This window comes from Sparus aurata, chromosome 13 (genome assembly GCF_900880675.1).
Source record: "Sparus aurata chromosome 13, fSpaAur1.1, whole genome shotgun sequence".
NCBI classification, from domain to species: Eukaryota; Metazoa; Chordata; class Actinopteri; order Spariformes; family Sparidae; genus Sparus; species Sparus aurata.
In genome coordinates, this window is record NC_044199.1 from 33,532,461 (window position 1) to 33,537,650 (window position 5,190).

General features: G+C 40.4%; 1 long non-coding RNA gene across 1 annotated transcript; it reads left to right on the forward strand.

Moving 5' to 3' along the window:
- Nucleotides 1-1,817: 1,817 nt before the first annotated feature.
- On the forward strand, nucleotides 1,818-2,228 carry LOC115594553 (uncharacterized). Its single transcript, XR_003986515.1, has 2 exons — nucleotides 1,818-1,897; nucleotides 2,023-2,228. It is a non-coding gene; the product is annotated as an uncharacterized LOC115594553 (long non-coding RNA).
- The last annotated feature ends 2,962 nt before the right edge of the window (nucleotides 2,229-5,190 follow it).

The following is a 5,190-nucleotide window of genomic DNA, read 5'->3' on the forward strand; positions in this document are numbered from 1 at the left end:
GTTGCCGTCTAATTCATCTTCTCGCATCCCATGTGCCACTTGAACACACTGCAAAGACTAGAGCCAATACAGCCAACCAGCTTGTATGTTCTGCATCAATGTGAAATGAAAAACTCTCCATACCACCTTTACACAGGAAAGGGCAGAGTCGTATGGGCTTCCTGAGAAGGCTGGGGTCCTTCAACTTCTACAAAAAACTGCTGCAGATGTTTTAACAGTCTGTGGTTGCCGATGTCCTCTTTGATGCTGTGGTTTGCTGGGGAGGAAGCAGCAGGAAGAGAGACTAGACAGACTGGTGAGGAAAGCTGGCTCAGTAGTGGGCACAGAGCTGGACTCTCTGGTGACAGTGGCAGAAAGAAGGACCCCGGACAAACGGACACCCACCACCTTCTGCACAACTCCTTCACTAGGCATAGGAGTGTGTTCAGTGGCAGACTGCTGTCCCAGTCCAGCTCCAACAGACTCAAAAACTCTTTCGTCCCTGTGGCCATCAGACTCAAACAGCTCTCAGTCAAGGCAGGGAGGACAATAGATAATAGACAATGGCCAATTTTTACCTCTATTTGCACATCCATTTGCACTGTTTTACTTCCATTTACACTCCACTACATTTGCACTGTTTCCTGTAGCTACTGTTAATTTTATCTATTATATAAATATAAAATGCTTTATATTTGATATTTTATTTTATTTTCAATTCTATTCTTAAGGTTAGGGTTTTTAATTTTAGTTAAATGTATGTTTAATGTACGTTTTGTATTTTGTATGCTACTGGATACTTGAATTTCCCTTGGGATAAATTAAGTATATATCTATCTATTCATCTATTGTTAACCATATTCTGTACACAGTATATTAATTGTGTCTGATACAGAGTTGGAAATGGCACTGGTAGAGGTTGAGACAAACAATAAAGAAACTAAATGAGTGAAATCAATGGTTACTGTAGCGCCAGGCTCAGGCTTTCAATGATTTCTTTCCATTTCACCTTTTGCAGACTGAACAGTCAGCTATTTTCTCACTATCTGGCTCCGTCCTGATCCAGCATGCTCAATTGGTCTAAAGGGCTGACTGTGCCAACAGAGACCGTTGGACTGGTGAGTCAGGGCTCTGAGCTCGACATGCAAGGAATAGCTCCACCCAGGACCGTTTCTGTCTTTTTGAGGGCCCTATCCAATATGCTGTTTTTGGGCCCCTATTATGTAAAACTAGGATGGATAGATTCCTAACCTTTTTAGCTTATCCATGAGGATGCAACAATCTGTTTCATTTTAAGTGGAACAGGCTTAAAACGTCTTATGTTGATCCACCAGAGCAAGTTGAACTGTTAGAAATCCTCTATCTAGGGATCCTCTATACACTCTTAGAAATAAGGGCTCCAAAAGGGTTCTTCTACCAGGGCTGAAGTTCTACCTGGAACCATTTGCTTCTGAAAAACCCTTTCCTGAAGAAAGGTTTCCCGCACTGAAGCTTCCTAAAATAGTTGGTATCTTCAAGCATTGAATTGACCATATTTAAGTTTATGTGTATTATTTCATTTATGATCATCAAGTATTTTGAGATGACACTTTGAGATGACACTGAAGGAGCAATTCCTTGTAGAAGCTGATCGCAGAATGGTCACAGAGCTGGATCGAATGGCAAGATTGTTCAAAGAGCATCCATGTGTGACCTAAAGGACTGCTGCCAGAGGGAAATCAATGACTGCCTAGATGATTCAGTAAGACGAGGTATCTAGGCCTATATGTGTATCTATAGGAGCTACAATCTGTATTTCTGAAAACAAAAAATATTACAGAATAATTTTATTTCCTCAGGACTCATTAGGGATGCAGCAATTTTACTGCTGCCTTCCATCTTCAGAGAGGACTCATCCTTTCTATACACTCTACAGGAGGTAAATACTGTATTTAAGGTCAACAATTAGGAATTAGCATTATCCATATTATGTTAACATTGTGTCATTTTGCTGTTTTCACAGCAGGTTTTATTTACTGATATGTATCTGTTTTTATTGCATAGGAGCCAAACGTGCCTACTCCAGCAATCATGCTCCATAACACACAAGAGGGGAACCCTTTGCAGGCACAAAGGATAACCCTATACCTGGATGGTATACAGGTTTTGACTGAGGACAGCAGCAAGGACATATCATGTGCTATGAGTGCATTTATGTCACTCTATTTTGTTTTTGCTGTCCAGTACCCAAAAGAACTGTGAAAAACTCAGATTTTCATTGAAAGATTTGTGTTGGGGATCAAGGACCACAGTGTTGTACCCATTTCAGTGAAGAGACTATACAACTGTGTGGGAAGTGGGGAGTAGTGAGTAGATGTGTTGCAGCATGGGATTTCATGCTTTATGTTCTTGTTAATGGTCAAATTCCTGCTGCTGCCCTTTATGTTAGTACATATTGATAATAAATATCCCTTATTTAATACATATTTTGGATCAATAAATTTTGTTTGATGTTGGCATACTGACGTCTCTAGATTTCCATTATTTCCTGTTACAATACGTAACATTTTGAGTACTTGTTACATAACACTGAAAAGTATTTCAACATTATTTAAATCAATGTGAAAACTTTGTGGGGTTCCCTGACTTTCTCATGATTCTGTTCCACTGTCACAATTAGTACATACAGTATGTACTCTGATTCCTTTCATTGGACCATGCATTATTTTATTGTTTGTAGATGGCTTACAATAAGGTGCAGTGAATGCAGTAAGTGCACCTTGGATTGGTGGAACTAAAACTCTTTTTTTGTCTCCCCTTTCTGCCATGTCACCATTGTTGGAGATTACACAAATTCACCTATTGAGGACAGCATGATGTGTCTGGCCTGTCATGTTGCTGATTCCACTGGACCTATGCTGACTTTTGACCTGTTCTCCCCTGGGACCTACACAGCCTCTCCTGTTCTGTTGGACTATCTTTAAATAAATGTTTTTCTCATTAAAATGTTTTGAATGTTTGTTCAATGTCAACATGATAAATGACCACAATATAATATGAACTAAACTGATCTGTAGAATACAATATGGTTCTTTATAGAACCCTCAGAAGACAAGACGGTTATTGGTGAAAACCTTGTTTGTTTTTAGTTTTTAGAACCCCCTGTGTGAGGTCTAGATGAAACCCTTGAAACATAAAAGGGTTCTTGGTGGAACTCCTTGTGTGGGTTCTAGATGAAACCCTTGACAAATGAAAGGGTTCTTAGAGGAACTCCTTGTGTGGGTTCTAGATGAAACCCTTGAAACATGAAAGGGTTCTTGGTGGAACTCCCTGTGTGGGTTCTAGATGAAACCCTTGACAAACGAAAGGGTTCTTAGTGGAACTCCCTGTGTGGGTTCTAGTTAAACCCTTGAAATACGAAAGGGTTCTTAGTGAAACTCCTTTTGTGGGTTCTAGATGAAACCCTTGACAAACGAAAGGGTTCTTAGTGGAACTCCCTGTGTGGGTTCTAGACGTAACCCTTGAAAAACGAAAGGGATCTTAGTGGAACTCCCTGCATGGGTTCTTTGTAGAATCTCTAATGAGGGGTTCTGGGTCGAACTCCCTGTGTGGGTTCTAGATGAAACCCTTGGAAAACGAAAGGGTTCTTGGTGGAACCCCCAGTATGGGTTCTTTGTAGAACCCTCCAAAAGGGTTCCAGGTGGAACCTTTATAAAAGGTTCTATCTGGAGCCAAAAAGGGTTCTCCTATGAGGGGAAGCCTTATATGAACCTTATAAGGAACCTTATATGGTTAGTGTGTAGGTCAGTAAGTGAACCTGATGCAGAGTTATGTTGAACCCCCTGGGCGTAGCTGTTCATCATAGTGACTCAGTTTACAGGGGTTCTGTCTCTTGAACAGTCTGTGAACGTCCTTCTCCAGGATGGTGAGAGTTATCACTATGGTGGATGTTGATGAAGGTTCTCAGTCATCCAGGCCATGGTGAATCTAAGTGCTGTATTGTAGGCAACTGGACTTGTTTCAGTTTCTTGAATGATGTTTCACCTCTCATCCAAGAGGCTTCTTTAGAAATGAGCCTACTAACTGCCACACAGCAAGGAAGTCTCTCCACTATGTACTGATGACAATCAGTGCGTTTACTCAAGAAAACTGAATTACTGGGTTAGTCTGACTATGAACGGGTCAGTTTTTTTTAGAGATTTTTTTCTGGTATAGACACCTTTATTAAGTAGACAGATAGGAAATAAGGGAGAGAGAGGGGGATGTGACATGCAGCAAAGGACCTCCGGCCGGAATCGAACCGGGGTTGGCTGTGATTATGGCATGCACTCTAACCACTCGACCACCTGCATGCCCCTAGGAACAGCTCTTTAAGATGCTTGTATACACCTTAGTCTGACTAAAATCAGACCGAATTGGATTTCTCATAGTCGAATTAAAGCACCCAGATTATTCGATTAATAGTCGCATTACTCCTGCATGTATACGTTCCATCAGATCGGATCGGATTTTGCAATCTGTGCAGGCGTGAGATTTTTTTCCTCGGGGCCGTGAGCCAGAAGTAGATAGACGACGGCGGCCCAATAATCAGATTTTCTCAACGGCATGTATACTCGGATAATTGCAGATGTCTGGTTGAGTAGCATAGTCGAACTATGGCTGTAATCTGACTAAGCTGTGCATGTAAATGCACTGATTATAATACTGGCAAGGTGCTTTTTGACTGCCTCACTGACCTATTTCTGAGAGACTGGCTACCATTCCCCTATTTAGAATAGAATAGAATAGAATAGAATTACTTTAATGATCCCAGACAGATTTCTTCCAGCTCAGCTTCCCTAGTAAAGGTATGATTGGATTTAGGAGTTCCTGATAGTGTTCCTGGTATATTGTTTTTTTTATGCAGTTATACATATGATTTGTCACAGTGGTTTTTCTGTACCCCAGCAAGAGGAGGACTACTTTACTTTTGGTACAATTGATGTCACTGTCTCTCTATTTCATTACTTTCAAACCTATCAAAAACTGAGAAACCATAATGTAATATGAGATTTGGTGGGGGTATTTATTTCATTTTTAAGTAGTTTCTTTTTTGCCTTATTTTTGGTAAAGTGCAGCTTGGTGTACAATTTTAAACAAAAAGGTGTTATGTCCATGTATTGAAGACAGAAGTTAAGTTTTCTCTATTTACTTTGGACTTGATTAACTTGGTAAACTTTGCCATCATTTGTC